The following is a 19,453-nucleotide window of genomic DNA, read 5'->3' as shown; positions in this document are numbered from 1 at the left end:
TTAGGAGCAGAAAAAGAAGGCTACAGAAAGTACTTTATATATTTTTATATGTTGATAAATATGTAACTATTGTTTAGTCTATAAGACAGTCTCAATTAATGATTTATGCTCCAGACTCCCTACTGAGTCTGGAGTCTAGAACCACAGATGCCGTGGCAGGCACTGCCCAAATCTGAACAAAGCCACAGATAAATTGGAGGTACAAACATAATATTGAGATCTCACAACTTTGCTACTTCAGCTTGTTTTTGGTTTTGCCTTGGTTTCTTTGTCCTGTCCAGTTGCAAGGAGGAGAGCTAGAAAAGGTTACCTAACAATATTCATGCAGAATTCTAAGCCTATTATTAAGCCCATTCAGACAAACGAAGCTGCTGCTATTCACATGCCCTTGTCTTGTTCTACTTGTTGGAATTTTCTTCAAGTTAAATGAAGATTATTGGACTAGATTACATCCTGTGTGATAAGGACCTAAAGTGTTTGGTTTGGATAATAACAGAAAGAGTGACTATAAAATACTGGAGATTTCAGAATGTTGAAACACCCTTTTAATTTAAAAGAAGTTTTGTTACAAAATACCCAAAGCTTCAGGTGCTCATTGTCCTATCAACTAAGCTTTTTCATTCATCTGCTTATTTTGTGATTTTACAAACAGCATTGATCTCATTTTCTATTCCCTAGGTGGGGATGGGGAGGAAATCTATTCGGTTCACGTATATTTTTCCTGCTGTCTCTGGGTTTCTGTGTCATACTCTTTTTATTATTTCTTTAAAATAAGTCTTATATTTTCCTTCTTAGCCCCTTAAGGCTGAACCTCCCTCAAACCTTGCACTCAATTCCATAGTTTAATCACATTAAACATAGAAGCTGTATTATCACAAAAGGTGGATAAAGAATTCTGTGCTTTGAGTAAGTACTTATTGTCCACTTGCCACTACAAGTGCTAGGAAAGTCACTCTCTCCTAACTGGTTATCTTTTCGATGTAAATTTTATTCTCTTTCATGTTAGACAATAAAAACAAGATTTTCTTTTTATTAAGTGCAGCTTCAATCCTAACCTTGGATAGGTTACTGACCCTGTTTAAGAGTATTATGCTTTTCCTTCTCAAAGAATATTTAGTCTATGCAATATGAATGGAAAGGAACTGGGAAGTGCCCAAGTCTATATAAAATAATTAGCATTTACATCATTGGTTGACAAGCTGTCTATTTTACCAAGTTGCCTTCATGTTTACCTAAAAGGGATAATATGTTGGCAGAACTCATTTTACTGATATGGCATATGTTTCTGAGTTGTTGAAATCCCACTTATCTTTTAAGATGTTGCTGAAACACCATCTCTTCCATGAAGGATAAAGCATTGATTACTTTGTTCATCTGTACATGAACCATGTCTCCTCATGGTTCCTACTACTTGTTTTGGAAATGAATGATTACTATACTCTCTCTAAGTGGCTGGAGCACTGTGACCTATAGTCACTCACTATAGTGTCCAACAAATACCTGGTAGATAGAAGCATGCAATAAATTGTGTTATCTCACACCCATCACATCTTGTTTTCTAATATTGTTCAAATTTTATTCCTTAGCTAGAATATTTGTATTTCAACTGACTCACTTAAAACACATATTATCATTATAAGTAGACAGGAGAAAGGTGGTAAAAGCATTTATAGAGTTTATCAAGAAAACAATTATGGCTGCTTTATTTCCTTCACAAGAAAAGCAAACACTGGCAATATTTATGTAGATATTTTCTTACTGGACTGGAAATTATAAAACTGGTTACTTTAAAAAAAGTAACTTGTTCTCTTACTTGGTTTAAGCTATGTAGAAGCACCCTTAACACTTCAGTTGGTTTGAGAAAGATAATGTAAAATGCATTGTAGATAAAATTTAAGATAATATTACTCAAGAGTTAACAATAGATGCAGTATTTTATGACCTTCTCTAGAGATGATCTTTTCTAGACCTTCTCCCTAATACCCTCCGTATTATCATTCTTTCTTAAAACCAGAGTGGATAATTAGTATAGAACTTCACTGGCATGTTAAAAAATCTGACAATGCTAATGACCTAGAAATTGGTGGCATATGGAAACAGATGCTTGCTCGTGGCTATACAATCTTTTAAAAATACTTTTCTTTCCATATTTTGACAATTCTTTACATTTTCTCAAATTGTTACCTTTCTCAAGATAAATATTTTTCCCCCTTAATGACAGTGTTACTTAGGCCTCACAAAATAGACCCATCCATGTAAGAGTTTGAATTGGAGGTGAGCTTCAGAGGGAACCAGTGGCATCTCTGTTCTTGCTGCTGGCTTGGGTAGAGGCAGAGGCTGGTTATCTCTGGGTTCTGTAGCAGCAGCAACTCCCTTAGCAGGCAGTTGTGCAATGTAGTCTGCAGAGTTACTTCTGGAAGCTCATCCAGTAGTCTTCCTACAAAAACTATGAGGTCTCAAACATCCTTTAATAAATCCACTGGAGCTCAAATGAAGTAGAATAGGTTACTCTGTTTCCTGTAATGAAGAAACTTATGTCTTATTTTAAAATATTATATCTGATGCCTTCATCTACCCAGAAACCCCAGAAACCCCGCACTTTGCTTCACTCATGGTGAATCCTTGAAAACCATTTGTTAATGATAATAATGAGAGCTTTATTTTGCACAAAACTGGGGCTTGCTTTTTGTTTTTGTCCATAAGAAGGCAAATGCTCTCTACTTAACTAGATCTCTATCTTGTTAGAAAAGAAGAACCATGCATTATGGGGGTTGGTCTTCAAAGTTTTGACTTGAGGGGCACCTGGCTGACTCAGTCTGTGGAGCACATGACTCTTGATCTCGGTGTCATGGGTTCCAGCCCGACACTGGATGCAGAGATTACTTAAATTTTGACTTGAAAACCTAACTTGCTATGCCAAGAAATGTGTTTTCTGAAACCCCCATGAAGATATATATATATATGTCAAACATTTTCTTTTCTATATCCTTTTGGAACAAGTTCAGAAATATTTCTGCAGCCAAATACATCTGTCAGTTTCTTAACTTTTAAAGCAAATTTATGAATTTCATCAAATCATTGCATGATAAAATGAAAGAAAACAGTATAATATGAAGCACAAAAATGGCCTTTTATCCAAGTACTCCAAGTATTGTCTTCAAGTTTGTATATCTACACTAAAAAAGAAGAAGATTTGATGTTTAAACTTCTCTTTTTTTTTCTAAAGCATCTAAGAGTCAGAGAGGATATGACAGAATAGATATTTACTGCAACATTCATCTTACTGTCCCAACAAACTAAACAGCTTAAATTGTATCCTTTGCTGTTTCAATAGCATCATAAGGAGTTTAAGGTTTATTGGTTTAGGAGTAAGTTTGAAACTCTCTCTGACATCTTTTGCTTCTTATACCTGCAGGGCACATAATTGAATTGATCATAAGCCTTGTCTATGGCACATTCTCAATGTTGATCCATCTTCAGCCAACTTTTAATTATTCCTTATTCATTTGTTTCTATAATATAATGGACACCAATGACACTTTCTGGCTGTGGTTTGTGTTTTCCATATTTATGCAATATGGATTCTTTCTGGAATACCAAATTACTTGAGAGATGAAACAAACAGGAGGACTAGCTTCAGTCCTTTATAGGGAAAAAACATACCATTAAAAAATAATTTGTAATAAAAATACAAGTTAGGGGCATCTAGGCGGCTCAGTTGGTTAAGTGGTTGCCTTTGGCTTAGATCATGATCCTAGGGTCCTGGGATTGAGCTCCACATCTCGTTATCTTTTTAAAAAAAGAAAAAATATATATAGATATACATATGTATATAGATATACATATATATGTGTGTGTGTGTGTATATAAGTTAGTGTATAGCATTTCTGATGAAGTTATTTCACAAATTAAAATTTCAAGTAGCTTAGAAAAATATCAAATTAGGTAAATTATTTGAAACAAAAGTTAAATTTTGTAAGTCATGTTGCTTTACTATTTGTATTTAAGCATGATGTGCTTTTTATAAGTGGCAGAGGAATAGGGGATGAATATCCTGCTGCTCACTTATCCCTGAGCATGACTAAGTTACAGATCACTCTTTAGAAACCTTCACTGGTATAAACTGGTTGTGAACCCTGATCAAGGACAGAACTCAATCTCCTTCAAAAAAATATAAAGAATTTGGGGCACCTGGGTAGCTCAGTGGATTAAAGCCTCTGCCTTCAGCTCAGGTCATGATCTCAGGGTCATTGGATCGAGCCCCACATCGGGCTTTCTGCTCAGCAGGGAGCCTGCTTCCCTCCTCTCTCTCTGCCTGCTTGTCTGCCTACTTGTGACGGCCGTCTGTCAAATAAATAAATAAAATCATAAAATATGTATATATATATATATATGAAAAATTCTAAAACCTTAGGGGTGCCTGGGTGGCTCAGTTGGTTAGGGGTCTGACTCTTGGCTCAGGTCATGATCTCACAGTCATGAGGTATAGTACCCCCCACCCCCACCCCTTGGAATCCCATATGGGGCTCTTTGTCAGGCTCCATGCTGGGTATGGAGCCTGCTTAAGATTCTCTCCATCCCTCTGCCACTCCCCTCACTTGTTCTTTCACCTTCTTAAAATAAAAGTAAAAAACACCTCATACTTAACCTTCTAGAATTAGCATTATGCAGTAAGTCTATAAATATATTGTCTGCATTCACATTTTCATACATGTCTCATTATTTCATATTCAGTATATATCTATATATATATAGATATAAATATTTGTGAGCTTTTCTTGAGTAGAAAAAAATTTTTTAAAGATTTTATTTATTTATTTGACAGAGAGGAAGAGATTATAAGTAGGCAGAGAGGCAGGCAGAGGGGGGAGGGGGAAGCAGGCTCCCTGCTGAGCAGAGAGCCTATGCTGGGCTCCATCCCAGGACCCTGAGATCATGACCTGAGGCGAACACAGAGGCTTAACCCACTGAGCCACCCAGGCACCCTGAGTAGAAGATTTTTGTTGGAGACGTGATACAGTTGAAGCAATGCTAGGTTTAGAAGCTTGAATATTTGGAGTCCTGTTATGGGTAAAAATAGAGTGGCAGAATAAAAAATAATAACAAAGAAGAATTGTTGAGAGTTTTCATGTTATTAACCAGCTGAAACTGAGATTTAGTAGTAAAAGCTTTAAAAGACTATATGTACAGTGTGGCAGCTTTCAAAGGCTAATCAAAAACAAACAGACATCATTCTGTATTTTTCTATTACATCCCTGAATTAATGTGCTACAGCTTCCATATTAAAAATGCCAAAGATTGAGCGGCTTAAACAACAGAAATTTATTTTCTCACAGTTTCGGAAGCTGGAAGACTAAGATAAGGTGTCAGGAGCTTGGTTTCTCCTGAGCGTCCTCTCATCTCATTGACTCACAAACGGCCACCTCCTCCCTGCTTCCTCACACAGCCTTTCCTCTGTGCTCAGGAACCCCTGGCATCCCACTTCTGCGTGTCTTAATCTCCTCATTTTACAAAGACACCAGTAAGACTGGGTTAAATCTTAGGATCAGGCCTACTGGCCTGATTTTTTACTTACCGTGTTAAGGTCCTAACTCCAAAAATAATCCCATTCTGAGGCACTGGGGATTAGACTTCACATAAGAATTTTAAGGGGACATAATTCAGTCCATAATAACCTTCTTATTTGAAATATAGTCATCACCCAGACACCTTATAAACTCTGTATTCCAACTAAAATAGAAAGTTTCTCTTTTCCTGAACAAGCCAGTATTTTACTGCTGTCTCACCTTTGTAAAATACATTCTTTTTCTATTTTTCTCTATCATGATTTTGTTCACCCTTCAAGACTCAATCACTTCTTCTAGGGGCATTTTTAATTAATCTGGTTAGAAGAGATCTCTGCCCCTGGGTTCTGTTAATGTTTTGTTTGTTGAGCTTTTATCAGATGAATCTTCTATCAGAATTGGTGTGTGCCTTATTTACTCTTTTATACTATTCTATAGAAGTCTTGTCTTATTTTTTGTAAATCTCTGCACTACATGGTACAATACCTTGTGAACAGTGACTACTAAATATGTTACTGACGGGTTAAGACTTAATGATGTGAAAAGGCTGGTTCTGTTTTCTTCAGTCTGTTAGCATTTCTTCTGTTTCAGTTTCATCCATTCAGACTTTGTCATAAAAATTTCCAATAACTCACACTGCCCTTTTAATGATTGCCTTGTTTAGCATGTTTTGTGCATTTTGGAGCATAATTCTCTTAGTATTTGATAGACCAAAAGAGCATGTATAGAGGACATTTGAAGAGCCAACTAACAAGACTGATCTAATTAGTTTATATAGAAAACACATAATTACTGGAAATAAAACTGTTTTGATGGCATTATTAGAGTGGGAAGAGAGTATCGTAGAGTAAATGTACAGGGTAAAGGAATATTTGTTAACCTAGTTCAGGAAGATTAAAAGCGATGCATGAAAGTCTCCAGGGTTTCTATTTTCTGTTTTGGAGAGAGTAAGAAGTCATTAGACCAAAAGCCATGAAAATGTGTAGCATTCACAATCTCTCTCTCTCTATCTCTCTATATAATACAATTTTGGAATCTCTTATTTCCCTATGAAGATTTGTAGCAAAATCATTATAAAAGTGTCTCTCTAGGTTAGGAGCTGGAATATGATGATGAGAGTTTTTGGAAATACAATGATTTTCCCAGGCAGGTTTTGGAGGAAATGAATGATCTCACCTCTTGAGAAGTGAAAAAATGATAGTTTTGGGGGGTTCACTCTAAAATACAAATAAAATAAGAGGGGTTCCTAGAGTGGTATTATACTCTACAGTGCCACATGTGGGGTTCCCACAGATGGGTCTTTTGGTTGTGTGTGTGTGTGTGTGTGTGTGTGTGTGTTTTCTCCCCCTTATGGTGTGTAAGAGAAGGAGCTTTTCTATATGTCTTAGTTTTTGACAATCCCTCCAGGAGGCCAGTCTTTGAACTCCTACACATCCATTCCCACAGATACTAAATTTATCTGGAGCACACTTTGGCTCAAAATTCAGAACAGATGGAGAAGGATGCTGTCTAAGAAAAGCAGAAATGACAGAATTACATTTGGCTTGAATGTTCTTCATTAAGATAATTTATTGTGTTAATGCTGTGACTGCATCATTCTATTCCGAGAGTAAGAGACTGCTGGCCTAAGTATGGCCAGAAAAGAAGAACACTAGTATTCCATTTTTCCCCCCTGGTCAGTAATAAAGTAAAAGATAAAAAAAAAAAAGGCCGGGGATAGAAAGAGAGGTCTTTCTTTGGAGAGTAGGTGGGGCAAAGAGTGGTCTTAAATTACATTTAGGAATCCATTTAGGAATCTTTGTATTTGAACTCAGGACTTATGAGCAGGCAATTGGGGAGAACATTGCCAAAATTCTCTTCTCTTTAAGTTGTAGTGGTTAAAACATAGAAGTAAGTATAGAAATGATAAATTGACCTGCACTGAATTAAAAATAATAGGGATATTATAAGGAAATTCTCATATGTAGTCCTTAGAGATTTAGACTAGCCAGTATTTACTTCTGAAATTGAAACTTACCAGTAGTGAATTCAATTGGTGGGTCAGTCCTGGTAATTTCAAGGGAGATGTATAACTTCGTGATGGGTAGGGACTTAGATGGCCAGCCATTGCAGGTTCTAAATTTCTAGAACCTGTGTGTCCCATGAAATTCCTTTTAGTGTTTATGAACACGGTACACTGAGTTAGTAAAATCTAAGGGCACAATTTTTATTTACATTATAGTAAAATAAAGTGGAATGCTGATTTCCTGTGCTTTCCTCCATGGATAAAACTTTTGCCTCCTACAATGAAACCAGACATGGCCTCGCCAGTTCTTATCTTAGGTCAGTGACTGCTTCTTGAGCTTCAATGTGATACTCATCATCTGCAGAATCCTGATAAGATTCTGATTCCCTAAGTCTGGGATGGAATTCTGAATTTCTAACAAGCTCCCAGTGTTGCAGCTGAATTAAAAACAAAACAAAACAAAACACCAAAAAATCCCCCACACATTAAGGAGAAAGGCCTTAGGTGATAAAAGATGCATCTCTATGTATCAAATACTTTCTTAATGAATTTGTACATAGTTAGAAAAATTAATCAAATTATTTTGGGGGAAGATTTGAAAAATGTGAAGTCCTTAAGTTAGGGAACAGACAATAGGTACATTATGGTATTTAAATTTTTATTTGTATAAATATTACCATGGAATATCAGAAGAAAATCCGTATGTTCACCAAATATATATATGAATAAAATTTAATTTTGTATTTAAAATATATAATTAATGTTAATGATTTAAATCAGTCTTTTCTATCTTCCCCTCACATATCCATTTGAGTATGTAGCAGAGTTTCTGCTATTTTTGGCACTTAATAACTATATTCTAAATTAATGAGATAGTAAGAAATATGCTTTTTAATGGCCATTATATATAATAAATCTTACAAATATCTAAGACAGATACATTTATCCCTGGGAAGAGGACATATCAACTCTTACTGGTCTATTTCTCCAGGACTCATTTTATACACATTTGCATACATTTATACATTTTATACACTCTCTATTATGAGTTGAGTAAGTTTTCTGTCCTATTCTTTGTCCCCAGTACTGCTTTAGAACCCATCACATAGAAATTCACTGGGACAAAAAGTCCTGAACGTTTTAGGAGAAGCTGATGTATCTCTGGCTAAGATAAGCTGTGTTGATTTTATGCGGAAGTTGGGACAACCCTGAAAAGTGCAAGGCTTAATAGGGAGAGGCAGAGAGATATTATTAAGAGATGGTAGCAAATGTGTCATTGAGAAAGACAGGATATGAGAACAAATGATGTGAGGTTAGGAATGATTTTAGGAGGTGAATTACACTTATTTTAAAATGTTACCTAGAATCAGCCTTACATTTTCCTTCTTCAAAATGTAGAAACTGAACATGAATCTTCTATCTCAAAGTTTAATCTCTCTTTCCTTCAGGATTCCAGGGAACACTCCAATTTTGTCTACTTCGTGAAACCCCCTGACCATAATGCTCTGGTTAATTTTAGTTCTAGTGTCATGATTTGTATTATATTTACCACATTGCTTATTAGTTGTCTCATCAGTAAAATGTGTGGATTAATAAGATAATTTATGTGTTAAAAAGGACAGCTGATTTTAAGCCAGAAAATGCTGGTTCTATGCTTGGCATTTCTATCTTCTCTCTGCGTGACCTTGAGAAAACTACTTAATGTTTCTTGGTTTCATAATGACAGTGGGTGGGCCTCATCAATCCGTCTGATTCCGAACCTCTAAATTTCAATCCCATGAAACACATTTTCATGAAACTAACTCATTTAAAGTAACCAAAAGTGCTACAGAATGCAAATCACAAACATTTCTGTTTGTGATCTCTGATTTTTTTTATTTGTTTGACATCAATGACATCAAACATGATTTTCTGATTTGTTTGACATCTCTTATTTTTGTTAAAAAAAAACTTTACAGGGGCGCCTGGGTGGCTCAGTGGGTTAAAGCCTCTGCCTTCGGCTCAGGTCATGATCCCAGGGTTCTGGGATCGAGCCCCGCATCGGGCTCTCGGCTCCACAGAGAGCCTGCTTCCTCCTCTCTCTCCCTGCCTGCCTCTCTTGCCTACTTGTAATCTCTGTCTGTCAAATAAATAAATAAAATATTTTAAAAAAAGATCTTTACAGAACTCTTTCATTTGATGATGGAATATATATTTGACATAATTACAAACTATGTTTAAATATTCTATCCTAGGAAATAGTGAAAGTTTCTAATGAAATGGAAACTATCATGTTTTAACATAAGCATTTTTTAAAAAAGAACCATGAAATTAAATGTGTGATATGTTTTTATTAAATTCTTAAGCTTTTGAAATAATATTAAATCAGAGGTTAATTTTATATATAAGTGTCAACATTTTCTGCAATGGAAATATCTTGGACATAATTTTAAAAGTCTATGAGAAATAAATTCAATATATATAAAATATATATTACATATATTATGTATTAGTTTGTTTCACTACAAATACTAAAGCCATTAAGAGAAAATTCAAACTCAGATCTTCTACTTATATGATTTTTTAGTATTTGACTGCCAGTTGATTGAATGAGGGCTAATTTCTAGTTCACATGTATAGTACAGAGTATCTCTCTAAATAAAAAAGCCAAAACAAGTTGAGTGCAATTTTAAAATAGTGCTTTGTATGAAGACCTTATTTTTTCCCACTTAGAAAAGGTAACCCTACATACTCTAAAAAAAAAAAAAAAAAAGTCCAAGGGTGTCAAGTGCTATGAGGTAAGAGATAAACTCACCCTTACTAGAATTGCCTTGAATTATCTTCAATTCTTCATTTATCAGAAAACTTCAGGTAAATATTTAAAATAGAAATTATAAGAGATTTTCATGACAGTGTCAACTGAAGGTATCACCATACTTAATAAAACTGAATCACAGGATGCTTTAATGCAATAAACTGTAATCTATATTTTAGATATGTCTTAGAAATAAAAGAAATTCCAGATAATATTAAAATGAGTGATTGCATGTGTTTATGTATTCAACAATCATAAACATACATAAAGAATATTTCAAGTGTCTCAACAGAAATTAACTAAAGAAATTGGTGAGATAATAGCACACGTTGTTTTGTCAAGGCATTTTAAAGACATGATACCATATGTAACTTCTATTGACTAATAGGTACTTTCTTAAACATAAAGAATAATTTCTGTTAAAATTACTAATCTAAAATGTTAGAACATTTACAATATATTATCAATATAATTAGTAATATTTAACATTTCACCATACATTATTATTCTGTAGCCAAACTTCTTCAAAATTATTTATGGAAGCTCATTGTAATTTATAATACTTACGGTAGATTATTGCAAGTTCACAATTCAAACACATTTATCTCTAGTTCCCAGACATCTCTAAACTCCAACAGTAGCTTTCATTTTGTTCATTAATCTTCTACCCAGTCTACTTTGGCACTTTCTCCAAAGAAGTTTCCCAGAGTCCTAGAAATTTAGTAATTTGCCATTTAATTTAGTTGACTGTTTCTGATGTCTGATCTTTAGCAAAAATTTAATAACAATTACTGGACTCACAAAATTACATATAAAAGAGTGCCTAGGAGTTCTCATGATAGAGACAATTAAAAATCTTCTGAAAACCAAGATTAATAAGGTTTGTAGGAACAGAAGATGGATTATCTAAATGATTTTCTTAACATTTAGAGAATAAATAAGAACTTTATGTAGTGTTTGTAAATACTTTCACCATCTGTTTAACTAAGTCTTCCTGTTCTTAATTAAATTTTTGCTGTGTTTCACCTTGAGGATAATGCAATTTTAGTAATGGGATTTTACTTACCAAAATATGGATCCAAAGTTCTTTTTGGTCTTAAGCTACAGATAGAAAATGGAAGAATTTTTTATGGTGACCTAATGGCTAACTATCCATTTTCTTGGGCACATTGGGAGCATGAGCATTTGGATTATAAAAATTAAATAATATATTTTTTTTCTTTTTCTATTTCAAAGTCAGAAAATCATTGCAAACTTAAAAAGTCTTTTACAATGAACTTCTAGGTGATTCATTTATGAAATAGTCCTCTGTGTCTAAGAGAATTGTTAATTTATATTTTTCTCTTCTGGAAGGAAAGAATTTCCCAAGGGGTGAAAAGACATGAAGCTAAACTTCCTTTTCAAAACAGGATCACACAACCTCAGACATTGAGAAATGAAGTTGAAAGTGAAATGGGGACTTGAATTCCAAAATTCTAACATAACAAACCTTGCTAGGAAGGTCACAGTATGAAGGATAGTAGAAGCTTGCAGGAAGACTGGTGTCCAGGCTGAAAATCTACCCTCAGTCAGTGGGGGTGGCCTCACCGTGATGGGTTCTGGTGAATTTCGAGAGAGGTTCTCAGTTCCAGGAATGCATTGCAGGTCTAAACCCCTCTTCCCAAACAGTATCAACTGTTTATCTTCTTATCATTCAAAATATTGATAGAATATGTTGAGCCAGTATCACCTTGATAGTAAGCTGTCATTAATATTTTTTAAATAAAACCGATAAGGTTTATTGATCTCTGATCCAAATTAGGTGATTCTGTTGGTAAGAGTTCCCTAACACTTATACTTGGAATCATGTCAACTAGGTAGGAGTACCTTTTATATCATGATTCAAGTAACATTTTAAGTGACACTCTGTCAAAGAGAGCACACTGTTTAGTTAATATGTTGTAGTTGGCCAATAGATCCATTCTTTAGAACAACTTTGATGGAAAGAGGTAGAAGAGAGAAAGACTGCTTTGTGTCCAGTAACAGGAAGAGCAGGGAAGAATCACTCAAGTGTTTTGCTTAAAACAACTTCTGTCCCTGTGTACAGTGTGGCAGCACTCTCGTTGATGGTCTCTTCTTTACTCCAAACCACCTGGATACTCTAATCAACCCCCTACTAATAGTATTAATAGACTCTAATAGACTCGATAGTCTATTAGACTCGATAAAATCTAATAGACTCTAATAGACTCCCTACTAATAGACTCGATACCATGATGCATTAGCAAGTGGTGATATTTTTTTTAATATTTTATTTATTTATTTGAGAGAGAGACAGTGAGGGAGAGCATGAGCAAGGAGAAGGTCAGAAGGAGAAGCAGACTCCCCATGAGCTGAGAGCCTGATGCGGGACTCGATCCCCAGACTCCAGGTTCATGACCTGAGCTGAAGGCAGTCGCTCAACCAACTGAGCCAAGGTGGTGATATTTTAATGAGATTTCACATAGAGAAAGAATAGTGAGGATTCACTACATATCCAAGAGCAAAATTTAATATGCTCCCTCAGGATCATGAATCTTTGTCCTAAGTTCACTGGCCACATCCTATCTCCTTTCTTCATGTAGAGTCTAAAAATAGTTTCCTTGGACCTGAGACCTTCTGCTCTGCTCTCACCTTACACTATTCATTCAGCAAGTGAGAGGCCATTAGTATCCTTGCCTCACTCAAGAATCAGTCATTAATTATCACTTAGTTAAGGGGCATCAATTATTATTTAAGAGTGCCTTTTGGATTTCTGATATCCTATTCTATGTTGCTTATCAAAATTTGGGGGCACCTGGGTGGCTCAGTGGGTTAAGCTGCTGCCTTCAGCTCGGGTCATGATCTCGGGGTCCTGGGATCGAGCCCCGCATCGGGCTCCTTGCTCAGCGGGGAGCCTGCTTCTCTCTCTGCCTCTGCCTGCTTGTGATCTCTGTCACTCTCTCTCTCTGTCAAAAAAAAAAAAAAAAAAAAAAAACCCTTCAAAATTTGTTTTATAAAGATGGCTTCTTATATAGAGTACTGGTAGAGGTTGGGTTGAGTGAGAAAAGGACAAGGCTAAAAGTGGCCAAAAACCACAACACTTCGAGTTTCAGTGGTATCACAGTTTGTTGTGATGGTGATGGTAGTAGTTTTCTTCATGACCTAGAATGCACTGAGATTTTGGTTTTGTTTTTATTTTCAGTTATGTAAAAAAAAAATATGATGCTTATACTGTTTATGAGGGGGGAAAAAAGTCCAAAAAAAAAAAATTCAGAATTCTTCCCCCCCGCTTAGAGTCTTTGGAATGTGAGAGTGGGGACCCATTTTAATAGATGTATCGTGGATTTTTACCCAAAGTCCTTCTTTCTTGTATATGCTTAAACCAATAATCAAATGAAACAAAACACTGTTTAACACCGAATTGACTACAACAAGTTCTGCCTCTAAGGTAATGGCAAAATTTCATGGTCTACTTAGTTTCTCAGTGTTATAAGACAGTCGGTTTCTCTGAGAGGTTTTAATGTTATATAAGGTTATTAGGCATTATAACACAGGAAGATACAAGGACAAGATCCCCAACCAAGGCTGTATTTGCCTACACAAAACATTTACTATTGATCACTTGCTCTTCTGAGTTAATGTTTTAACTTCCATAAAATAAGTAGTGCGTATCAGTGAGGGCCACATCTCCATGTGCCACTTCAGTAAAACTCTGACACTAACCTGACAGCCACACTTCCGGGTGAAGTAGCAGGCCAGCAGCAGCCACATCACCAAGGAGCTCCTTCAATGTTTGTTCATATTATTGCATATATTGGTAATGCTTCTCCAATTGTCTTTTAAAGAAATTATGGAGTGTTTTTGCAAAATATTTAATCTTTGTGGAATTAACTTATTCTTTTTTTCTTTGTGGTTTCTTCATTTTGTAATGTATAGAAATAGTTGTTTCCACCTGAACTGGTGTCTGCGGCAATGGCTACTCCATTTAATGTCTGGAGGCAGATGTTCCTTCCTGAGCCTTTTTGTCTCAGTTGTTGTTCTACCTTCAATGTGTTTTCTTCTATCTTTGAATATACTTCTGTTTATTCTGGTTGTTTACTCAGGAACATTTATGGTATTCTTATCATTTGCATTTGTAATACCATATATCCTCTTTGTTTTAGATACAGAAGAATTCTCTAAATTGTTCCTCCACAACACTAATGTCATTTTCTTCTCACATGTTTGCTCTTTATTGTTTCAGGCACAAATTTTAAATCTTCTATTGTGTTAGTAAGATTTTCTCTAAAAGTATGAAATTGGAATTAAAGTACAGAGCCTTGGTATGAGGGAATTAGAGAATTGCTAGATTATAAATATGACTAGGTCATTCCCATGTAAAGGTATGAGTTTGGATTGGAGGTACATATATCTGTGTATTTTTGTTTGATCTCATTATTTAATTTCCAAGCCTCCATCTCTACTTTGCTTGATGAAATTATTCTAAGCATATATCAATCTTTAGCATCAGTTTATTTAAGTAGCGATTATTATAAAACTATAATATTTTAAAATCTCATCAATTCACTTACCAAGTGATTCTTACAAAGCTAGAAACAAGCAAACAGTTTCCAACTCATTTGTCAGATCCAGTTAAACACAATACCCCACACGACCCCCACTCAATTCTTGTCCCAGAATTCATTCAGAATTTTAGGTAGAGAGACACATGTCCCAGGAGGTATTTCAGTAAGCATGAATATTTTGAGAAAGTCCGAGACTGCCACTAATATCCTTTTAGGGTGTTGTAGGATGTATCTTAGGCAGGCTTTTAGGTCTTTAGTGTACATAAAATAAGACATACCCTATGTGAGTAAACAAGCTTTGAGGGACACCACATACTTACATTAATTGAAAATGATTAAAGGAATTATATGATGAAAATACGGAATAGCAAAGTAGCTAAAATTTCCATTTTAAGTCTTCTAATTTAGCTACAACAGCTTTTAAATTAACTCCACCAAGTGCCCTTTTTTTTTTTTCCTTCACAATCCTTTGTAAGCTTCTGGTGTTTGCTTTTATAAGCTTTTAGAGTGATTTACTAAAGGTTAATTATTCCTCACAAGGGATCAGTGTTCCCACCAATCTGTAGCAGGCTTAAGTGTTCCGTGCCATGTTATATGAGTGGGACAGAGGATTATGCATTCTTCCATTTAAGGTGAAAACTGCACCAGTAGATTTAATTGTTGTGACCATCGCTTTACAGTATTGCATTGCCTATTATATCTTGTTTTTTTCTGAAATTATAAAATTTCTTTGTGTGATTAAATTAGCTGATTTACTTAGTTTGTAAATGCATACCATTCTTCTGGGACTGAAATATGAAGAAAACATCATTATCATTTGGCTGCACCATAGCTTTTATGTTGGAGAAGATAAAAGGTCATTGAAATCTAGCTGAGAGATGTTGCCTTTTACCATTTTAAGGGAAAAGAGTGCCAGATAACTGTGACAAACTCTTGCCCTGTGAAGATCTAATAAGTGTCTCCCCTTCTTCCCCAAAGATACTATTGGTTCTGGAGATTTCCACCCAAAGGTTTCTTTAATAATGCTTTTCATTTTTGCAGTCACTTCAGAGGTGACTAATATCAAAAAGTTACAGGTATAATACTTTCCCCCCTAAATATTACAGTATTACAACTCCTATAATAATAATATTTTTTAAAGTTATGTATGTTTTTAAGCTTCAGTTCTTGTCATAAAATAGAGTATTATACTAAAGTAAGAATTTATAAATTACTGTTTTAATTAAAATTTGATCATTTCTTGAGACTTCATTAAAAAACATACTTTTTTCTTTTTCTTTTTTTTTTTTTTTTTGCTTACAAGGCTTTATAACAATTTTTCAAAACTTGTTTTTTTATCCTACTCTGGTGAATGAATGACTTTAACTTTCAACTACGTTAAGATTGTATGTCACATTTTATTCCTTCAAGTTATTTTCATCAGTTCTGTTATGTTAATATTTTACCTCAACCTGGTCGAGCTATTTGAACCCCAAAGTGAAAAAGAAAAGTCTGGAGAATTAAAATTCCTTCAGTAGAGGAAGAAATAATGAAGGGCACATTTGAGTCCAAATATCTCTATCTCCATTCCCAAGTACAGCATGGACAGCCAATACACACTCAGTCAGGAAGTGACTAATCACAGCCTCTTAGGATAATGAAAAAATAGTCTTCAAGGGTGGTCAGAACCAAATTTATCTTCTCTTCAAACACATATTTCTAATTACTTGCAGAGCAAGAAGATTCCAAAGGAACATCGGTTTAACATACTCAAGATCAGAATGATCATTTCTATCACCCTTACATTTTCTCATCCTTTATAGAATCTTTAATCCTTCTATCTGTTTGAGTATCACTACCAGTCGAGAAACCTGGGCTGTCCTTTCTTCCTACCCCGCTCTCTCCTGCTTTCTGTATAGTTGACCATACCTCCATAGACTAGTTTCTAAATTTCTAATACATTCCTTCCTGTCCTCCTGCAAATAGCATCTTGTGAGTCTCATTAAGTTTTCCCAACATATTAAAATCATAGTTTTTATAAGATGTGGACTCTCAATTTTATTTCTGCTGCTACTTCCCCTTAGTAAAATCAGTGAAAGTCTCTAACGTATAAAGAATTCCTTGTTGGAAAAGGAGGGTATTTTGCAGGGGTGCACATTTCTCTAAATTTATTCCAACGGATGTTTACTCCCAAGGTTCCAAAAAACAAAGAAACAACAAAAACAGAATTTGATGTGTGTATGATCCCTTCATTTAGCTGAATACAGATGTTGTAAATCAGTCTTTAGAGTAATAAGAACAGATTCTCTTTGAAAGAGTTTTCCAATGTCAAGAAATACTTCTATTCCAGTACAGTTCATTTAAGTATGAGTATGGGCTCCTTTAATCCCTTGCTCTAGGCACTACGTACCAGTAACTGAACAAACCACTTCCCCGGGGCAAGTTTGGTTAACTCAATCTGATGTCATTCAGGTTGTACCATACCATCATAAATAGACAAAGCTCCAGGAGACAGAATGGAAGGACAGAGGCCTAACTTTCTGTAAATGCATAGCATGGTAGACAAAGCAACATTCCTGACTAAAAAATAACTAGGATTAACCATGGACAACTCACTTTGATATCCTGGAGACCTTATGTCTAATATCATTAAATCCATTTTTTCTTCTTAAAGAAGGCTGAGTAGGTATTCCTTTTTTCAGAACTCTTAAGGCTAAAATTGGAACTTCTTGCCTTAGTGGAAAGGGTTGAAATTTCGGCTATCAGCAACCATAAGCTAGGGTAGAGGAGCTTATGCTCACTTGAAGTTAGTGCCTTAGCCATAAGTAAGAGGTCAGAGTCCATATTTAACATCTGAGCGGTTTTGGAATGGCCTGCGAAAAACATCTCAGGTGCCATAGGGCATAACCTGGTATCACTCAAGCTGGGACTTAACCTACTTTCTTTGGGAATTTTGGTAGAGCATCATGCTTCTATCTAATAGGGACCTCATAGCTCTGAGCAGAGTCATGGCGAATATTTCCAGCACAGACACTATTAGACTCTGCTTCTAGGGACCACAGCAGGTCTCCTCCATCTAGCAGGAACACTGTCAGTATGGATGTCCTGCACACTAATGACAGCAAACAGGTCCTGGCAAGTCTTCTGTGAAAACTCACAGTAACCATCTTAACTACAGACCTACTATTCATAAAATCGGTGCTCCTCTTGTCATCTGCTTGACAGAATTGAAATGAAGATTATATGGAGATCTACTTTAGAAATCATTTAGTGCTAGGTAGCTAGCAACTGAAGACAAAACCTTACTAGTCTTGGGACGCCTGAGTGGCTGAGTTGGTTAAGCGTCTGCCTTCTGCTCAGGTCATGATCCCAGGGTCCTGGGATTGAGTCCTGCATGCAGCTCCTTGCTTAGTGGGGAGCCTGCTTCTCCGGCTGCCTGCTGCTCCCCCTGCTTGTGCTCTCTTGTTCTCTCTCTCTCTGTGTGTCTCTGACAAACTAAATAAAAAAAAAAAACCCTTATTAATCTTATGCCTGTTATATAATAAATGTTGATTAACTATTATGTGGTGATTGGTGGTATTTTCTTGTAAACAAGAAAAATAGTTGTGAAACTATATTCTCCATTTCCCTACAATAGCTTCCTTCCCAGAATCTTCACTGATCTTTTTTTTTTTTTTTTGATGCAAATAGTTGACTGATTATTCCATTCACTAGATAATTGAACTTTGGTATGAAATGAACTTACTTCCTCAAACTGAAGGACCTGTTAGTTAGTCAGCTTCTCAGTGCCTCCATTTCCTTTATGTAAAATGGGAATTAAAAATAGTTGCCTTTTTGCAGGATATTGGGCCAGAAAATCCCTTGTTTTCCCATTTATTATCTTATGAAAATTCAGTAAACATTTTCCAAATGAATATAACATGCCAGATTGTGGGCTGGATGATGGGAATAACAAGAACTGGATTCAGTGCTTGTCCTCAAATGGGCAACAGATATGAAAGCAGCCTGAAATTCATAATACTCTGCCAATGTGAGGCAAAGTAAAAGTAGAGTAAGATGGGTATTTTAATGGTTATAACTCAAATTTCTTGACTGTGGTAGTTAATTTAAGAATGGGTTAATAATTTATGCCAAATTATCTGAATTTATTTTCTATGAGCCCTTATCATTTTAAGTCTATGGAATAGGGCTTTAGTCTTAACACTAAGTGTTTTTGTATAACTTATATATTTTAATAAAATAAATTTCATGTCTTAATTTAAACTTGGTTTCATATGTATTTAAATAAGCTAGGGGTATGAATATTTTAAATTTTTAGTAATACATTAACTAATTGGTATTTTCTTCATGAAAAAGCATGATCATTTAAAGATACAAAGTTATCACTAAAATTTAGTTAGGACTCCATACCTGCTATCAATCTCCTTTAAACTGAATCACAAACTAAATATTTAGAATTCCTAATGCCGTATGAATCTGCTATTAAAGACAAGTCTAGGATGTTATGCTTCGTTATACAGACCTGTTGGTTAACTCCTATAACATG

The sequence above is a fragment of the Neovison vison genome, chromosome 6, assembly GCF_020171115.1.
Source record: "Neovison vison isolate M4711 chromosome 6, ASM_NN_V1, whole genome shotgun sequence".
Classification (NCBI taxonomy): domain Eukaryota; kingdom Metazoa; phylum Chordata; class Mammalia; order Carnivora; family Mustelidae; genus Neogale; species Neogale vison.
This window is presented reverse-complemented; position numbering follows the sequence as displayed.